The following is a 20,764-nucleotide window of genomic DNA, read 5'->3' as shown; positions in this document are numbered from 1 at the left end:
ACACCTGCTTTACTAAATGATCACAGGCAAGGTTAAAAAAAGTTAAAAACTTTTATTCCTACAAATCTTTTGTCTACTAAGAAAAAACCCTCACAAAACCACAACGTCCTGAAATTGTGACTTAAATAATTTTTTTTTTTTTTTTTTTTTTTTTTTTTTTTTTTAGTTTTGGTAAGCACTTTGGATCAGATCCAACTGTTTGTAATGGATCATATAAATCATTTTGGTTTTTAAGGCATCATATTTTCACAGTTAAGCTTACTAGGCTTGTTTGCCTGTCTTGCAGCCTTCCTGTTTATCATCATGTATAAGCATTTTGCTCTCCAACACGTTAAAAAGTGCCCACTCAGAGTTGCAACGTATCACACAAATGCATTCTGAGGCAAACAGCTTTACAGAGAGTGAACAGTAGTTCAATGATTAAGTGCAAGGCAGTTTAGAAATGTTATTTTAATGGAAATGCAAGGGGGAGAACAGCAGTTTGAGTAAAGATATTTGAGCCATTATTTCTACATAGTGCTAATTTATTTTTTTTCATGCCACCTTTTTTTACTGAAAAGACTCCACATAATAATCAATTCCCCATTAACTCTTGATTTTTTTTAAAAAGAGACAGCCAGAATATCATTATTCAGTACTAGTCCCAGCAATAAGCAATTATTTATGTACAATACCATGCAGTAGAAATGTCTCCAGAGAAAACTTCTGAAGTCCTCTTAATTTTCTGGACTTTAAAACAGGATTAGCAAATCTATGCCCTTGTAAAGGAAAATCCTGAATCTCCCTACAGCCATGGTTACACTCCTAGCCTAGCTCACCTACCTCAGAAAATGCAAAATGACAACAAAATCTGAAACAAATTACACTACCTCCTGAAGACGACAAAAGGTCTGGTTGGGTTAGTTAGTGCCTGCTTTGCTGTGTGCAATTCTCTGGACACACAAAGCAGAAATCTGTCATTTCATTCCCACTGTATGGGTTTATACCTATATATAGGTATACAGACAGGCCCTTTTTCACATTAGTAAGTTTGACTTGTGGGACATTATTTGTTGATCTAAGGTAAAATTCTGCATGCTAAAAAAGGGAGTGAGACAGACTACAGTGAACATTATGTGCCCAATAGTGCAAGATCCACTTTGTTCTCATTCCTGTAAGTTTAAATAGAGATGAAAATGCACTCGGGACCTCATCCTTTAATTTAGCCTTCAATTTAATTACACCCCTCCTCCTCCCCGCCCCATGCTCAAAATTATCTGGAATAACTCCCTCACTGACATCCACTGGAAGTCATCCATAATCTAATATGAACCTGGTTTTATATAACACAAGGGGTAGAAGGAAAAAAAAACAACAACAAAAAAGGCCCAGACAATGGCCTAATTTTCCAAATCAGCTCAGTTCCATCGCTGTTCACCGACTTTGATTAGATTTGAGTGCTTTGCCTTCTGAAATGTTAGGTCTCCTAATGCTTTAGGTTTTACTCCTAAAAATGAACCACAATTTGCTTGAAAATATGAACCTTTAAGAAGTAAAGCAGATAGAAACTTGAAATGATTGATTACATAACTAAACTCTAATTAAAGTGACCACAGGTCTACTCTTCTGCTCTCTAAAACTGCTAGAAATTTTGTGAGGTAAATTTAAATGAGTAATTTTAATTTACGCAGTCTGCTGATGATTATTTTAAATCAATGTATAATGCTGAACTGGAGCAAAATAATACGCACACTACTTGCATATGCAAGTTTTCCATAATGCTTGTATTTATGGTGACCAAAACCAGGGCAACTATAGAAGAAGAAACAACCAACAGAGCTCCTGTCAGTTTGGCAGAGCACAGCTGGAAGTTCAGAGCTGTGAACATTCCCACTGACACGCACAGTTTTAGTGTACAGGCAGAGAAACGGGAAGAGACAAGTCTCTGCTCTCCCAAAGGACAGAAAATCAAAACTGTTAGAAAAATTTCAAGCTGCCTAAGTGTGAATAGGGAATACTAGCACAAATTATGAAAGCAGGGCATTGCAATGGCATATCTTGACTGTTACCCAGATCCAGAAACATCTGGCTCTCACATTACCTGTGTCAGTGGGCATCAAAGAAACAGTGCTCCAGTCCACCTTCTAAAAAAATGCAGAATGCTAGCCCTGCAATGGGAGAAGCTGAAAAACCAACAATGGGAAGAAGATTGCCATCCTTCTGATCCTCTAAGACACAGAGGCAAAGGAAGCACAAAGGTTCTTATGAACATAAAATTTCATCTTTCACAATGTCAATTCAGCAACCCTTAACAGTACAAAAAAATTTTTTTTTATATAACTAATAAAACGCAACATCAAAAACCCAGAGGTCAGTGTCTTCTTCCCCAGTCAGCATAGTAAAGCTGAATTCAAGTGTGCATCTTGTACACACAATACTTGCACAGGCTATCTAAATTCTGGAATTTCAAAGTTAGGAAATGCCCAATTTTGCAACCCTGGTTTTGAAATAAATTTTTTTTCTAATAAATACTTAGTTGCATTGTGCAACTTCTGAATTCTGCTCAGTATTACACAAATTGCTAAATGTATCTATCTATCTTCTCTATGAAGGTTTAAACCATATGAGAATTTACTGACACACACACACAGCAGTCAGCATTATGGCTAGGACCTTGCGATTCCCAAGAAATGATCATTAGCATCACAAAGTATCTAGCCTCTCCCTGCGGAAAGCCAAACAGGCACTGGCCCTCCTGGCCTAATCCTGTCACTCTTTTCATGACTCCCCAAGCACACCAAGTGTCCACATTGTTTTCCTCCCATTTTGTACTGCACTTTATTCTCCTCCTGGGGGTTATTTTTTCTTGCTATCCCCCACCTACTCTGTGCTTATGCTCCCATCCGTGGTATTGCCACCTCCTCCTCCCCAACACAAGCAGTGCACAACTACATGACCACAGGTCATGCAAGCCCTGGTGAGTCTGCCAGACTAACAACCACCTTCCCTTGGGCTAGAAGGAAGACCTTCTAACATATATACTTCCCTATCACTCCATGAAATCACTTTCACACCACTTGCTGTCCAGGCACAGCAGATGAGGGCCTCACAGTAAGCAATAACTGATGGCAAGGCACCCTCCTTTTCTGCCACAAGGAGCAAAAAAACATGGCAGGTTTCCCAGGCAGCCTACTCTGGTATTTTTAGATTTAAAAAAAAAAAAAAAAAAGGCATTTGGAAAACTTCTAAGTTACTATGATGAGGGATATGAAGCTCAATATGCGGAGACAGGCAAATTTACAAGCAATTTGCTTCCTCCAGCAGAAAAGGGGTGGGTTAAAGGATTCATCTGTCGGAGGGCATAAATTGCTATTTCTCCCAAAATAACTTTCTTCAAAGGCTTTTGAAAGCTTTAACAGAATACAGACCTGCTTCAGTGTTTACTGATGCCTATTTGATAACAAAGATTTTAAGGCTTCATACATTAAAAAAAAAAACACCACAGAACTCCAACTGTGAGATTTTGCTTAAACCTGATTTTTTTCAATTTGCCCAAAGTTTTGTTTCCAAAAATAGAAGTTAGCAATGCTTGTATTCTAAGTAATCAGAATTACACAGTAAGAAGTATACAGCTTACCTCTGACAGCTGAGTTTTATTTACGTAGTTCATTTATTTTAGACCAGTGAGGACAGGCTAGATATATCCTTTGCTTTAGTTCTCACCCTTTCAAAACCTCAAGCTCAGTGCCATTTTTAGACCATCTCATGAAAAACATCATTTTTACAACCTTGTTCTTATTATACAATATGTATGGACTAATTTTCTGCTGAGGCAGAAACTAACTAGCAGACTAGTAGCCCTTTATGACTAACATACATGTAAAGCATGGGATTATTTACATTTCAAACTGTAACCAAAATACTTTGTAGTTGCTAGGTGCTTACAAATTAGATGAAGCTTTTTAGGATAATTTGATGTGGTCTTTACCTCCACCAGAGAGCTTGCTGGAGGAGGTGCACTAGTGCTAGAAGACGATAAAAAGTCTGAGGAAATTGAAATTCCCAGTTTTAGGCTGAAACCTTATGTGAAGACCGAAATTCAATATTTTCCTAATTCTGCATGATAAATATGTCATCAAGTAGTGCTTAGGAAAGTAATGCTTGAGCTTAAAGCAGAGAATATTTATAATCTTCTGTGGAATACTTGAAGAAATCCTTTTATTTTTAAACTCACATTCCTGTTTCATTTACTACTATGCACTTTTGGGGTGGGGGCAAAAATTACAAGATGACAAAATATTATGTCCCCGCCCCCCCCCCCAAATCAAAAGATTACAAGATGACAAATAGAAGATTAAAATTCTTATTTTTCAGATTATTGGGGGTGGATTGTTAGAAATATCATGTTAGCCTTCAATTCCAAAGAGCAACAGGAAAGAGTAAATGGGTTTGCTTCTGCTTGCTTTGTCTTTCTTTAACAAAAAGAAAGCGAACTCTGGCCTTGGACGAGTCAACTTCTGAGCTCTCAGAGCTTGTAGGCACTGTTGTGGGTCCTCAGCCTGGCTGAACAGAAATTATTAACATAAAACTACATGGATGATCAGTGGGACTCAACCACAGCTGCAGTACCAGTACCTTCTGCTAACTTGAATGTTGAGCTATCCCAAATCCAGTATTCAAGAGCTGCCCAGGGGACAGATGTTTCACAATCCTTTTCTGCCTCACTGGGTTCTCCCAGATATTGAACCTGGGCTGTGACAGTGTCAGTGCTGCAGTAGTAACTGTTCAAATGACCAATAAATAAAGTCCCTGAAATTCCAAGTCCATCTTCCCCTACCTCTTAAACATACTCTCACAATAAAAAAATATTGCTCAGCTTCTTCCTCATTTCTTCTCTGGCTCATAGGACTGAGTCAGTAATCAAAGTTACTTCAAGATGCCTACTGCCAACTAACAGCACTCACGAAAGTACCTCCGTGCCTAAATTAACAGGCATGTATGCTCTTAAAAAAAAACTATCCTAGGTGCCCTGCAATACTTTTGAAGATCCAAACACCTCTGAAAGCAACCCCAGCACACCCTCACACACATAAACTGTGTAACACAGGAGAGCTGCAATCCTGAACAGGACCTTTCAGTGGTAACTAAAGCACAGGTAAACATCCGGTATGTTCTGAGTGGAAAAAAGTTCCTTTTCTGATGTTTCTTGAGAAGTATTCTTGTCTTGAAGCAAAAGAAAAGTAATAAATTGAGCTTATCATTAAATCTTTATTTTATGTTTTTCCATATGAATTAAGTCCCTAGTGTTCCTGCAGCATATTTATTTGTTCTACTAACAAAGACACCTGTAATACAGCCACCACGAATCCACCACAGACCCCTTGCTGCAGAGGGTGGTGGGGGTGGTGGTACACCTAGTTTCATTGTACGTACCTGCCGCCCCTTGGAGCCTCCCACGCACCCCTGGAGCTGGGGAGCTGTCAGAAACACGTCCTTTCTGCAAAGAGATAAGAAACAGGGTTTGACATCATTACCACATAAACCCAAAGGGCAAGTTTTGATATGGGAATTATAATAAATCCTCCCACAGAAGTTTGGCTTTTATTTCCCAGATTACCAGGGCAGACCATTTCTGACAGAAACCAGAACCAATACATTTGCATCCAATAAGCCAAGATCCTGATGCACCACTTAACGCAAAAAACTATCAAGCCGTCCTGATAAAAAGCATGCACACCAGCCCTTTTCAAACTCAATTCATTCCCTCTATTCCAAGCCAGCCGGCAACTACTCAGTATAAAATTATTCAGCATTTGCATTAGAGTAGCAGTTATTGATCCTGGTAAGAGTCTGGGACCCCTCTTATGCTGATACAAGACGTACAAAGAAAGCTCAGAAAGGTCAGATACCAGCCAGCCCCACAAATTATCTTTACTAAATTAATATAGAGCACTTCCACCACTCTCCTGCGTTACTGAATGACTGCATTATGCACAAGCTTAGAACAAGAATATCTGCATGAGGTTTCATTGTAAATATCCATTCATATTTATTTTGGTGTAATCAAAAGAGGACACCAATCACAATGGGGTAGATGTATTTATCCCAACACTATTCTAGGTAACATACTTCTAAATATGCAGACTTATAATACTGTTACATCAGCTTGTATTTAGCATATATACTTCAAACTGTTCACTCAACTGCTTTCAGAAGGGTGTGGGCTACCTGAAGGGATAGTGTCTTTTAAATGCAAGTCACCATGGGTCTGAGCTGGATTTCAGTAAGTCAACAGTAAGAGTGTTCCCACAGATCCAAATGGAAAGAGGGTACACCTAAAAAAAAAAAAATCTCCACTGCACATCTTAAGACTTCATTCTTGATCCAGAAGATTATCATGAAAGGCTCACAAGACAGAAGGCCCCAAAAGAAACAGGCCAGACAAAATGAAGAGAAACAGATCAATATTGCATGTCTGCACAGAAAGCAAGAGCCTATACAGTTTTTTTCCAAAGGCACAACGTACAGTGCATGTTTTGTGGCTGCCAGTATGGTAGCAGGTATCAAACAGGTACATTACACCCACTTTTGCCTACAAAAAAAAATCTTTTCATAATCTTTTGGATCTTCTCCATTATACATAGGGGAATCTACTCTGACTCTCCCCACAATGCCTTTCAACAAGACACCCCATGGAAATCCGTTGCCCATCTATGCTATTATCCACTGGGTATTTTTCACAAGCCCTAGCAGGATATAACTGACTTATTTTTGCTGTAAAAAAAAAAAAAAAAAAATCTACCTTTCATTCTGCTGGAGAAAACAGAGCAGGCAAACTGTGAATCATCCAACCAATTATGAAGCTCTCCATGAACCAGCTTACACCAGTCATCTCTGTGGTTGTATCTACTCAATATTTAAGTGGAGAGTTAAAAATTTACACAAATTGCTGCTTGCCACAAGAGGCCATTGATCGCCACAGTCACTATCGCTAACTGGAGTTTTCAGATCCCAGTGTGCTTCCTTACGGCTTACTGCTTGCAGAGCAAAGGTATAATCATCCACTTTAGTTGTAGGTACCTTAAGGGGAAAAGAAAATTCTCTTCTGCCTCTGCTGAGAAAGGACTTCTAGCAGCCTATGGCTTGTACAAGAACTTTCATTATAACTAAGCACTTGCATCTAAATAAACCGCTAGAGTAGGGTCCAACTGCCCACAAAAACTGTTGCAGCATATTAGCTGACCTGCAGACTTCACTAGCTCTAGAAACAGCCTGTCATGGAGATTTCCCTGTCTTCACAAGCGGCTCCAGGTTTCTGAGCTAGGGTCTGAGGCCACTGGGGACCCAAAAGCCAGACAGGCAGGTGGCTGGAGCCCAGGCCAGTTCTCCACCAGCGCCTGGATCTCTGCAGAGCAGGGGAGAGGCAGAAGAGCTGCAAGGACTTTGAAGTTGTGGCACGTCAGCTCAAGAACTCGGCTCCCAAGAACAGTGCATCCCTCCTCAGTCTGCTTCTTGGGAATGGGCCGCTAACCATTGGTGTTTCTGGCAGAGAAGCCCACAGACATGGGGCTGGGTGTGAGGGCGGCTGGGCTCAGGTGAAGGGTGGTTTGCAAGTAGTGGCTGATTCTTCTCCTTTGATCATGCCGCTCCTGGCTGCCTGTCTGGACAACACCTGTAGTCACGCTACGCACATGAGTAACAACTCATAGCTTGCCAAAAGCTATGACATAATTAAACCCTTTAATCCAACCAGGAGTTGAGTATGAAATTAACATCCGTGTAAGCACTGCAGGTTTGCAGGCACCCTTCAGGTCCTCTTGTTTGACCCAAGCCTCCCAGGTGATCCTTTAAAGTGGGCACTGCCGGAGCTCCCTAACAAACATTATATGTTGTCGGGTTTTAAGAGGGATAACCATATTTCAGTGTAAACTTAAGGGAAAAAAAACCCTGTTTCTTCTGGTAACAATTACTTAAGCTTGGGGGGGAGGGTACAGGAACAACAAAAAATTACACCACAAAAGCTCATTATTTTGACAACTGTGACTAAGTCCTCAAAGATTAAAGAAAACACCTACTGGATTATAAATAAAAGACAGCCTGGAATATATTATGTAGAATAACATGATAGTCACCTTAAGGAAATTTTTCATAAAAGAGCCACAATCCTTCATATATGTGTGTTTGCATATATTTAATTTACTTGAGGACTTTCTTCTGATCTGTCAAATTCAAAAGCACATAAATCTATTACAAGGTACTTCTGGCTGTCACAGCCCACTTGTATTTAAAAAAAAACCAACCAACCCCCCCCCCCCCCCCCCATATAACTTGTACTATTTCCTTCTACATATCAATTACCATCCAGATCAGAAACATTTCTTTTAATTCTCTATTCAAGCATATGCCTCCTGTAACCAGGTCCTAGGGATTCTAAATAAGGAGGAGAAAGAAAACACAGAAGAATACTAGCTTATAAGCGAATTTTCATTACTCAGAGAAGTCTTTGGGAGACCATGAAGGCAAATTTTCAGTTAGAGAACGTAGTATTACAGCACTATTCACCAACCTTACCGAAATACAATTTCCAGATCAATACCTTGATGATTGCAACTAGAGGTATATTTGCTACCCATATCTGAAGTCAGCCACAACCTCTATGTGCTAACTTTTTTAGAAAAACTATTTTAAATGCTTGTACAGAAGCCACAGGTAAAGCCAACATATAGCTATGAATAACTAAGGCTGCACACACTTCCCACAGACAGCACACTAAAAACATTCCTGTGAATGCTATGAGTGTTTTTTTCCACAGCTTCCACCCTCTCTCAGTGGGACTGGTGATGATACCCGCTAATCACCTGTGCAAGACACTGTGGGGAATAAAGTCAAGTAACAAATACACTACAGGATTTACAGAGCAAAGCCGCAAATGTTTTTCCCCTTTCCCACCTGTGAAGCTTCACTTCTCATAAAAACATCTTTATTTCACAGAACCATTTACTGGCCCATCAACATCCCCCAACTTTTTCTAAACGTTATGTTAAAGGAAAGATAGGTTTGCCTCAGGCCTGACTTCATGTGCATCAGCTTTAACCTGCAGCAGAGCCTGTGCTAAACCAGGTTTTGGAGCAACAAAGCAGAAAAGCCCTCTTCGGTCTCAAACAGTCATTTTAATTTAGCCCAAACTGGACTGGGATCTTCAGCTTTCAATTCCACTGTCACCCTGACACTCCTCATATCTCAGTTACAATATTATGCAAATATTAACAAAAGATTATTTTAATAAAATTTTAATCAAAAACATGGTAGTTGTTCTGACTCAAATTCCAATAAAGACAGAGGGCACCAGCACTACAACTGTGTAAGACCAAGAGCCACAGAGCACTAGAGAAAGAAAATGAGGATGCACAACTGTAGAAAGAAAATAGGAAATACCAGTACTTCGGCTTCAGGTTGAACTTTTTAAACCACCACTTTAGGGACATGTAAAATTTATATGTACTCGCAACAGGGTGCATTTGCTTAGGGAAGCAAATGTTCTTTCAGAGGCAGCATTAGAATATTTTATGTGGTCAACAAACAACAGTCTTTGAAGAGCAGAGGTCACTGGGAGCATCCCCACATTCAACACATTTTTACCTCAACAAGGTCAGTATGAAGGAGACAATTACCTCTTCTCTCACCATACAAGCATCATCCCTTATTATCCTACAAGGTCTCCTTCTCCTATCACAAAAGGAGTAATCCAGAAAATTATTTGCTGGTGCTAAAACCTGGCAAGAAGAAACAGCAGAGGAGCCTCCAAATCTTACTCTAAGTATTCAAAGAAAAATAACAGAAAACAAAGTTTAAATTCTGCCTGTATTTTTGGCTAATGTTCTTTAACAGAATGAATGAAGCACACTACAAGAAAATCAAGAGGTTAAGAAAAAAAAAACCAACCAAAAAAAGCCCAAACCCAAAAACCACACCAACAACCAGGAATTCTGTACTACAAGCTTTGCTTCACAGATGCGTCTTCCCCAAAAGACTATCAGCTGCCAATTATGTGGAAACACCTCGTAATATTAAAAAGAGAAGTGAATGAATGTCATGTGTTTCCATATTCACTATGACAATACAGCAACCCAGAAAAACTAAAGATAAAATCAACATGCTGTATTATACCAACTAACTTAAGAGCTTAGATCACCTTTTGTCACTTTCACATAACACCTTTTGTTGCTTTTCAATGAATTGCACTTACCACTGTTTACAGGTGATAGTCTAAATATATTCAAGAGAATTATCTGAACTTGAGATTACAAAACAGCCAGGTGTTACTTCACAGTGTTCTGTATTTAGCATTTCTCAATGTTGTCTGGACATTTCTCTTTCTCTCTTGCCTTGAGAAATGCATGGCCTCTTCCAAAAAATGCAGGCAATAAGAAGACATGGAAGCGAGTCTTTAAGGCATAAAGAACAGAGTATTTTACCATCATGACAGCGTAGAAAAACCCTGTTATTCAGTAACATATTCAGGCTTTCAAGATAGTGTAACAAATTATGCCAGTTACTGACAGGTGCCAGACCCTGAAGTTTCTTGACTCTCAAAGGACGCAAATACAAAAGCCACCTTGTCCACACAGCAAAGGTTTTCAGTACCAAAACAACCTCAGCCAGTTCGCCCACTGAAAATACCCAGCTTATTAAGTTGTACATACCCATACACACTGTGAACAGCATGCACTGCTCAACGGCACCTACATCAAGAAAGCAAAATGCAAAGACAGCTCTTAAACAACCTTTAAAAGCACATCAGAATCACTGCCCTGTTCTTCTCACCACCACCAACAACAAATTAACATTAGGCAGAGGACAAGGAAAAGGAAGAGTAATTTTCATCTCAGCACATAAGATTAAAAAACAGCACTTCTCCAACCTGCACAGCAAGACATTTTGCAACTTACTAAAGAGAAACCTTGGTAGAGGTTACCGTCCTGAGTGAAGGCTTCTGCGCTGAGAGAACAGGCAACTTCAGTTCAAGGAGCCAGAGAGTCAGCTCCCTGGTTGTGTAAGTCACAGCACAGCCTCCCCGAGGGAGCTGTGCAAGGTTGCTGAAGTAGGGGATTTGAACCAAGTTATTCAAAACAGTGGAGAAATAACAAAAACAAAACTTTGCTGTGTTTGGCTATATGAAATTCAGAAGTTGAACCTTGCAGCGGTATTTACTATTAAAAAACCAATTAAAATTCACAGGTGGAATTTACCCATTTTTTTGTAAAAACAAAACAAAACTGTTCATGTCCAAAAAAAACCCCAAAAAGCTATAAAAAGGGATTTCCTCAAGCTTTACAAATTATGTAAGGACATCTCTGACTTATGAACACAGGTAAAATTTGTTCTGCTTCTGAATATCTTTATCTTACTGATCATGGATTAGAACTCCCTTATCACACACACACCCCTTTAAAATTATCTTCCTCTCTCTCTTGTCCAATTGCACAAAGTCATAACAGAAGGAGAATGTCATTAGACTGGTTAGGGTGATACTTCGTATCATGTTAAAAACATGCCCACTGGACAGCAAAACAAGCAGAACATACTGCAGGAAATTCATACATTCCTGAATCCTCCTGTATCACATTCCCAGTTTAATTTGCGACAAAGAACTACAATATCCAACCGGCAAATGGACCTGCGATAGTAATTTTGAGTTTTCAGTTTTGGATGCAGCAAGGAGATGGCAGCATTTCTGTTCCCAGTGCTTCACCTGTCAGTCCACGGAGCTGCTTCTGCTGCCCACTACATACAACCAGCTTTGCATTTAACATGAATCATGCTGGCTGAACAGTAAAAGCGTGCAATTTTTCCCACATCAGGCATGTACATGTGTTGAAGGTGGTGCAGTAAAGCCCTCTTTTGAAATGCCAGGTTTTTTCTTGATTAATAAAAAAATATATTGTATTTGGACGGCAGCTACTTGAAGAGTCACCATCAAGTGCTGTCAATTCTCTTTCCTAAATACCAAGCTGAAGCCAGTGCCTCCATGCAGGTGGTGGTGTTTTTGTAAGCTGCTTTTTCTGCAGCAAGTTTCAACACTCACGTTTCCATATGAAACAGGGAGACAGGCATTTTGAGTTACACAGCACATCAATTCCTTCGCCCCCATCAACCAGTTGTGGGATGGAAGTTGCACAGGGAACCTTCTCAAACTAAAACCAGTTGAGTTTCTAAATTTATTTCCACTGAGAACCTGTTACAGGTTGAAGATTAACAACAAAAAAGTCCCCACTAAAACTGATAATTTCCCCTCAGGTCATCCCCATATTAATGGAACAAATGTAGAAACATTTTTACCTTTCATTCCCATCCTTAGGTATCTGGCCCTCGGACAAGAAATGTCAAGTTTTATTTTCAGCCACAGCACCAACAGCACCAAGCAGCAACGCAGTTTTCCCTGTACTGACATGAGAAGAGTTTGACATGCTTAGCTCTCACACCTGGCCTATCACCAGGTCACTGCTGTCTTCCCCTTTCCCCTGCAGCATTCCACTTGTAGTACGTGGTAACCCACTCTTCTATCCATACTCTTTTTTAATTACAGCACATTTAGGCTCTATAGGTCCTAGACAGCAACTGTACACTGATAAGGAATTATGCAAACATCTTAGTTTTAAAACACACATCAGAAATGTAGCAGTGTGCCAAGGTGAATGGCTTAAAAATTAACCCCTGGATCCCCAAAACAGGGCTGGAGGAAACAAGCTAGATAACTGCTCTTCCCCCTTACAGTTATGAGGGGTCCAGCCTGCTTACTTAAGTTGTCCTGCCTACCTGCTACCTCTGGCCACTTGTGTCCCCTGGTCTCAATCCATGCCCACATCCCAGCCCACATTTGTGCCTCTGTGCAAACAGTTAGGGGAGTCAACTGATCAACTTCCACGGGTTAAAACCTACTTTGGGCAGGGGGGAAAGGTCACGGTAGTTTAAATCCATCCACAATCCCTCTTTCAGTAGCAGTGCTAGCTTGTGTCAGATGCAATGTATGTGCAACACCTTTGGAGACATGAAGTCTGAGCCTTCCTTGGGGAAAAAAAATGAGTGGGAAGCCCAGTAAGTGCTACACTCACTCTGCATCCTCACAGCCTCACCTCAGGACCAAAATAAGAAAAAGCAAGGAAGAGTTGAGGGATCCTGGCCTGAAAAAGTAAACCCTGAAAGACCGAGTAAGGGCTGTCCAGGATTAGGCCCATGATGGACATGATGCAGTTCTCCCCTCTGATGCTGCACAGCACCCACCAGGTGACCGACCTTTCTGCAGGACTGCTTGCTGGAAGAGATCTTGAAAAGACAGAAGTCAGAACTACCCCAGGGTAGGGCTACATCCCCAATGGTAAACATTGCTCTTTTCCTGCTGCAGCATCATTATGAAAACAATTTACTTTATTCTGCCAGTGATAACAAACTACAGTTCCTTCTCATCAGCTAAACCCTGGCCACAAGGGTGCTACCCTTACATTCACTCGCATATTCAAGATATTCAGCTGCCTCTGAAGGACTGGCAAAGAGCACGCACCATGGGACAACCGCATGTCCCAGCCAACCCCATGCATATCACGATATACCAGGTTTAGGGTCAAAATCCAGACTTCACACCACACTGCAAAGGTCATTTTAAATACTCAAGATCTTGACAGGCGTAATCTCCAATAGCTTGTTTTCTTGGCAAGCACCATGGAAATGCAGTAAAATAGCATGAAAATTTAAGAAATCATAATTTCACCATAACAAAAATACCTAATGCAAACAGCTTCAGTGGCAAGCATTTTAAAACGTTTGGGGTTTTGCTGTGTTTAAGGTTATGCTAGCTCAGAAAAGAGTTTGCCTTTTTTTCCGTGCTAAAACCTCTACAACCCTGGCATTTTTAATGCTGAAAAGTAACACAACCATACTTTTGAAAAAAGCTGCTAGTGCTTTTCACAAGTAGCACGGGCATGGATTTTACTAATCATCATTGGATTATTATACTGTCACTCACTAACCTTTGCTATTTTTTAAACTGTGTACAGCCAGGGGTCTGCACACATCTAAGATATACAAAGAAATTATACATACCAGCAACTACAAGAAAGTTTAACAAGTTTTGTTCTGCACAAACATAGGCGTTTCACTGCAGAATTTGGTTAGCAACAACTCAGTTAGCTATGACTAACTCTGGAGTTTGAAAAAACAACACTGACTGAACTTACACAAATGCAGTGATTTACTATGTGTTGCTACCTCCACTCAACGAGGTTGTAGAGCATCAATCATATCTGCTCCTGCCTCAATACAACCCTTGTATTGATATTAACAATCCAAAGGTCATTTTGACCTTTAGCTAGTAACTGGGTATTGGTTTGTGCCCATATTACTGCTTTCTCTACATTCAAAAACACAGGTGCAGATCTTTCAGTATAAGTGCTTCAGATTTCACATCAAATTATGTGTGAGCATGTCAGGAACGGGATTAACAGAAGCTTTGCTTGCAGAACATTCTCATGAGCATTACTGGGATTTTAACTCCTGCCAAGCCTAAAATGAGCTTTTTCTTATGCCAAATGAAATGTAGCAGAGAGAGTCATTATTACTCTTGATGATTAACTTTCAAGAATCTTGTTTGCACAATCATTAAGGACAGTATGAAAGGGAAAGATAGATGTGAGAGCCGCAGACTACAGAGGTTCTGCCTCAAAGTTTCTTGATAAGACAGGTAATTACTGCAAGTTTCCAACCCTTGAGTGCTAAATTTGAGGGGTTTAGTATTACAGAAAAGAACTGTAAAATTTTATGAAAGCATCAGAGGCAAGACAAGATTTATATGTTTCCTTCAAGGTTTAGGGCTCAACAGTGAAACACAAAGCCTTCCTCAGCAAAGCTGACCTCCACATGCAGCAGCAGTCACCCACGTCTTACCTCAAACCAGAGATCCCAACCCCAGGCCACTCACAGCTTTCATATTTCAAATGTCACAGTGGAAAAATTAGGTTAAGCTCAGCCATATGCAAAAATTAATCCCAGCCTAGAGAGATATGTCAGAGAATTCGATGACAACTAATGTTAATTGTGAACCATTCTGTAGAGGTGCTCAAGCTGTTAGCTGCTTCCCTGTATCCCTTTATAACCTTCTGAGCTGGCAGCTACAGGTATCACATCACCAAAAGATATACAAAGAAAAAGGAGAACAACCTTGAGACAGCTAGATCCTCTTTTCCTGCTGCATGACCAAGAAGAGGCAAAGACAGGACTCAAGAAGATACGGTCATTGTCTATACTCCAAGTGTCATTCTGCATTGCAAAATACCCTTCTCTTCCAAAGCACACTTAACAGAGCAAGAAACAAACCAAAGTCCCTATAGGGCCTGTAAAAACAAATGGGCCATTTCTATTAAAAAAAACCAAAATGATCATTCCATATTAATTCAAGTCAATTAAACTTTTAAGTTCAAAGTTCTCTGTGGATATAGTTATTTCCTAAGTTTAAATTTCAACTGTTACACAGCTCATTTGCTGAAAGTTCGCTGTTTTCCTTCGGTTGATTGGTTGTTTTGGGGGGAGGGGTTGGGGTTTTTTTTGTTTTGTTTTGTTTTTTTGTTTTTTTTAGTAAGGACAGATTTAATACAGTAAACAAAACAATGATTCTTACTAAGCATTAGTTTCCTTCTCACTCTCCCTTGATGCTTCCCCCAGTTTTCTGTCATTGGAATATTAGCTTTAAACTACCGCAAAAGTATGTAACAGCAGAGCAAAACAATGCCCCAGTACTGAAATACGAGCTTAGCTAGGTAATGTTATTTATTTATGAACAGAGGAACGTCTCATATACAGTCTTCTTTCCAGCAAACTATTATTTAGACTTAAGTCTGGAAAATTTTTTCTTAGAAATTGAAAAACACTAATCTTCAAGTTTCCTACAGGATGTGCAGACTTGCATTGGGAATTTAAGTCTACTAACGATCAGCTTGCTTTTCTTAAGTAGCTTTTGCAGATCTCTTAGAAATCATCCATGGTACCCAGGAGTACATAGACTACAAGCTGAATATCGGTACTCCAGATTAACAACCATTTATTAGCTGTTTTGCTACTGCTCTTCCACAATTAAAGACTGAATGACAGTTTTCATTATTTCTGTTGCTAAGAAACCTGTCTCCTGTCAGACTGTTTGCTGATGGTCCTCACTTATTACAGCAGATTTTAAATAGCAAGCTTCATTTAAGCTTCCTTGTTCTTAAAGGCTGCAGACGTATTTCTGCTTGGCAAAAACGCTTATCGTCTTTAACAGATTCGCTGTTCAGTGACATCCAAGAAGCTGCGCTCCGGTTTGCATGCAATGGTCTGAGAAGTCCACCAGGAAGGTCAGCCGACTGCACACCTCAAGGCACAACACAAGCTGCTCCTTATTGATCCCAAAACTTCCATGACTCCTCTCTGAGAAAGCCCAAAACTAACAGTCATTCTGTAGAAAAAACATAGGTAACCGAGCATCTATGCTCGGACAGCTTCTCTATCTTTCTAACACGGTGGGTACCGTGCATTTTACTGTTAGCTCTTTTAAGCCATTGCACTTAAAAAACGTCTGAATAGGTTAAAGTTTTTTAAATTCTAACATGCTTTGAAAGACTGTATCTTCACATACGACATTTAAGTGACACATCCAACGTTTAAGTGACCGCCAATGATTATGCAATTTCACTACAGCTGACCCCTCCCTCAAGACTTCTGGCAAAACACTGTCATGCTGCAGGTAGTCGTGGATGATACGAACTGACATCACTCTTCAGCAGGAAAAAAGCCCTTGCTTACTTATCTTTTTGTTAGCATGAAATGAGGAATTTAAACGTTAACATTTGAAAGTAGTGCTTGAAATTAACCTTCTGCAAGACAACGACATGCTAGTGGAAAGCTAAAAAATTAGATTTATATCACTGCTGTAACGTACGTGAGATGCTTCATCTTGTTGATGTTCACCTAGGTTCACCACATCACTCCTGAAACACAGGGAACCAAACAAGTCCTATCACCTGCAGCTTCTCAGGATATGAAAACAGGTTGCTTCATTTTCCCTACTACAGGATTTTTTACAGGATTTTCTACAGAGGTCCTTCCTGTCTGACATGAGTGAGGCTTCACAGGACACCTCCTGAGAAATCATGTCCTAAAGACAATCTGGTCAGATCCTGGACAAGATGAGCTGCTGACTAACAGTCTCTCAAACCACTCCAGGGGTGATGGGTCTTTCCATCCATGGCCCAGAACTTCTCAATCACATGAATCTCCTGCCCAATGCTTTGCTATGTTTCCAGCTCTCACAGACATGTTAGGTTTAACCTTCCATGACACGTGTCAGTGCAGTTGTCAGTTCCACACCTAAGAAAGAGTGCTTTTAAAAGCCTGGGATCAACTGCTTCACCTCTGAAGGACATGGTAACTGCAAAACCAGGAGAAGGTGACCATGCCTGGGAAAACAGCTGCTCAGCAGAGAGCCCCACCAGCTCCTGTAGTGCACAAAGGCTCCCATGGTGTGCAAAGGCTCCTGGTGAAAGCCAGGCTCAAGAAGCCAAAAGAAGTGTCATGATAGACTCAAGGAAAGGCTTGTCTTGGTAGAGCACAGGAACAACAGTTCAAACACGAAAAATTTTACTTACCAGGAAGACTTAAAAGTCTTCAGCAACTCCAGTAGAAAGAAGGTGAGCGGACAGCCTACTGAGATCCACAGCACTGTAACAAGGATTGTCGTGTCACTTGTAAAAATTACAATTTGCATCTTTCAGTGAAAGTCTGCACCACACAGTTTGCACCACTTTCAGCTTAAACATCTTAATGTTTATGTCACTCACCAGATAGTTTTCTCCTCCATCTAAGCCACTTCATAAGTTTTCATGGGGGAAAACAAGTCTAATACACATTATTTTTCTGGCTCTTTAAGGGGCTGAGAAGTTGGCAGCACAGCCTGCAAGAATCTTCCCGCTGCTCACCATCCTCCTCTGCAAGGATCTCCCAGCCACTTGCCATCCTCCTCCATGTCTCCTGGAGCCATCTCATCCTAGCAGCCACTCCTTCGCCACCACAGGGCTCTTCCAACTGCACTCTATGACCCACGCCTCCCATGGGGCTGTGTCATCATACTTTCAGTACTTACAAGCAAAATCAGAAAACACCATCAACAGAGACATTACAGTCTCAGTCTTATGCATATGAATACAGGCAGGTTTGAAAAAGTGCCTCTTCTCACAGTTTCACCCCATCTGGTCTTTTAACAGCTTGCACATCGAAATCAAGCAGACTAACACTGCACTGCATGCAAAGGTATCCCAGCAGCAACAATCAAATTCTGTCACCATCTTAGAAGAGCAGGTATCATCTACCTTCTTCTCAACTCATCAGTATAACAGACATTAAGGGGAGCGGCTAAAGTGGCAGGGTATCTGCTTCCCAAGGAGCTGTGGCTAAAATGGCATCCTCAGACTTCCCCTGTGCCCTAAATAAACCCATCTCTACACACTTCTGATAAGTGAGACACACAGGTGCAAGCAAGGGCCCCACGCCAGCCCCTACACCGCCTCCCACGCTGCCAGAAGAGCCAAGGGCCAGGTGGGCAACTCTTCCCACTGCTATGCAGGGTCCCATTTCATCATTTTGCCTCCTGGATAGGTGAAAAATTTTAAGACCAACAAGCAACAAGATGCACTGTCTCTCAGACAACAAAGTGCATGGCCTATTCTGGGACACCTGCTGTCATCAACAGGCAAAGACACATTCAAGAAATAAACACATGATCATTTGAATCACCTCACTGCCGGAGCGGGACAAAGGCACTACAAAATCTAGAGGTGGATGACATTTCCCAGATGAAAGGCTAATAAAATAAAACTCCTGCAGTCCTCCACTCCTTGCCCTCAATAGCTGTGAAATTGAGACAAATAAGATTACACGATCTTAAAGTGATCTATTAAAGCAGATGAAGCAAACACTTCAATGTGTTACTGCACCAAGCTGGAAGATGTGACCAAAACACAAATCCTGTTTCTCAAACGAAGAGGTCTTCAGAGCTGCAGAGTACCACAGAAGAGTATGGGGTTGTTTCTGCTGTTGGTTTGCTGAATTTAAACAGTAAATAGAAAATAAAAATGCTTAGAGAACATATATTATTGTCAAACCCCATTTCAATAACGTCAATTGCTCGTAGTCCAAAGATTAAACTCTATTGGATTAGTAAGGGTGACACGTCACTTTTAGAAAAGCCCAGCTGTGACAATTATATCCATGAGACTGCAGAAGGCTGATCACCAGCAGAGGGAGGATAAGGCAAGTCTACAGGACCAAAAGTTAAGTATCAGTCAACTCTTTCAGACAAGAGTATAGTCAGGCCAGGGTTTAAACAGCACCCAGGACAGGGAGCATAGGCCTCAGTTCAGGCTCTCAGCCTACACAGTGGATTCTGCCTGTCAACCAGGACTTGAGGAAGCTAGTGTAAAACTGCCTCAATTTTTTTACCTGGACAGTAAACAACTCCTTGCTGATTAGCGGGATTTGCATTCAGCACTGAAGAGCACTGCAATGCAAGAACAGAATAAGCATGGCTTGCTTCGGCAAGTAATGCACCATGCAACAATGGCCCCAGGGTATTTTTAAAATCAGAAAGCTATTTCAGTGGAAAGCTACTTCAGGGGAACAAGGCAAAGAGTACATTTAACCAGGACACCCTACAGTCCCATCATCATTAAGATCTCATTGAAGGGAAGCAGCAGTGGCACAGGAGGTTGGGAAGGGGAGAAACACGACAAGGAACAGGCAACTGCAGTTACTTAATTAAGCATAACCTGAAGCCATGAGTTAAGGCTGCATCCTTGAAGGACTGGCCTTCCTTCTGCACCACTCCTGGGCTGCTTCCTGCAGCGGCTCAGAGCAGTGTGAAGCTGTTCCTACCTACAACCTCCAGTGCTGACAACCAGCTCCGAGCTGCAGGAGTGAATATGAGAGCTCCAGTCCATTCTCCTTTGCTGCACATTAGGAAAGCTCTGGAAACAAGGCAGACTAACTCCAACTGAGGATTATTTATACTCTGGTCTTAGTGGACATTTTATCTTTTTAACATACAGGCCACTATTACGGCTCCAGTTTCAAGGAAGCTGGTAACTGACTCACTCCACCAGCACAGGAAAACATCATCATCATCATCAACAACAAAAGATGTTTTCAGATGTTGTGTGTTATTTGGTCCAAACCAAGGCTGACCGGACACAAGAAGCGCCTGTTCTGCAATAGGTCTGCAGTCTTGCCTTTTCTTCCACTTATAAAGGTTCTATGACTGGCAAAAGCTAAACAGAGGAAGTGCAAAAGTAGAGTATTGCCACAGGTCTAAAAATCAAAGAAACCTCTACTGCAAAGTGGCAATCGTTTCTGCCTCCACAGGAAAAAGCCAGAGTCAGAATAACCTGAGTGAATTTAGTTAATCATAACCACATTAAGCCATCCATCTCTGTGGCAGAACATCCCAGGCTTTGCAGCTAACATTTCTCTATGTGAATGGGTAGAAACATTTGCTCACATAAGCTGGTTAGATGTGATTCAGCCCAGATGTCCGAATGGCTTAGCAGTCTTTGTTGTGAGATGTTTGCAAAACATCAAAAAGAGAAAGACAGACACAAATACATGACTGAAATCCTGTCCAGAGGACATGCAAGGCCTGGAGTTTAACAATACTATTTTTGGTAGCACGTATTGCTAAAACTCACTGATGTACCACAACTACAGTTATACAACG

At 40.9% G+C, this 20,764-nt stretch overlaps 1 protein-coding gene across 9 annotated transcripts in view; it reads right to left on the bottom strand.

Moving 5' to 3' along the window:
* SEMA4D (semaphorin 4D) overlaps window positions 1-20,764 on the bottom strand; it is a 99,648-nt gene that overhangs the window by 38,302 nt on the left and 40,582 nt on the right. For all 9 annotated transcript variants that reach the window (XM_030005885.2, XM_030005889.1, XM_030005890.1 and 6 more), the window contains exon 2: window positions 5,413-5,476. The gene's annotated coding sequence lies outside the window, so the exon portion shown is untranslated. The remainder of the gene's footprint in view (window positions 1-5,412; window positions 5,477-20,764) is intronic.

This window comes from Aquila chrysaetos, chromosome Z (assembly GCF_900496995.4).
Source record: "Aquila chrysaetos chrysaetos chromosome Z, bAquChr1.4, whole genome shotgun sequence".
NCBI classification, from domain to species: Eukaryota; Metazoa; Chordata; class Aves; order Accipitriformes; family Accipitridae; genus Aquila; species Aquila chrysaetos.
The sequence above is the reverse complement of the archived record's forward strand: the minus strand, read 5'-3'. Positions and strand labels throughout refer to the sequence as shown.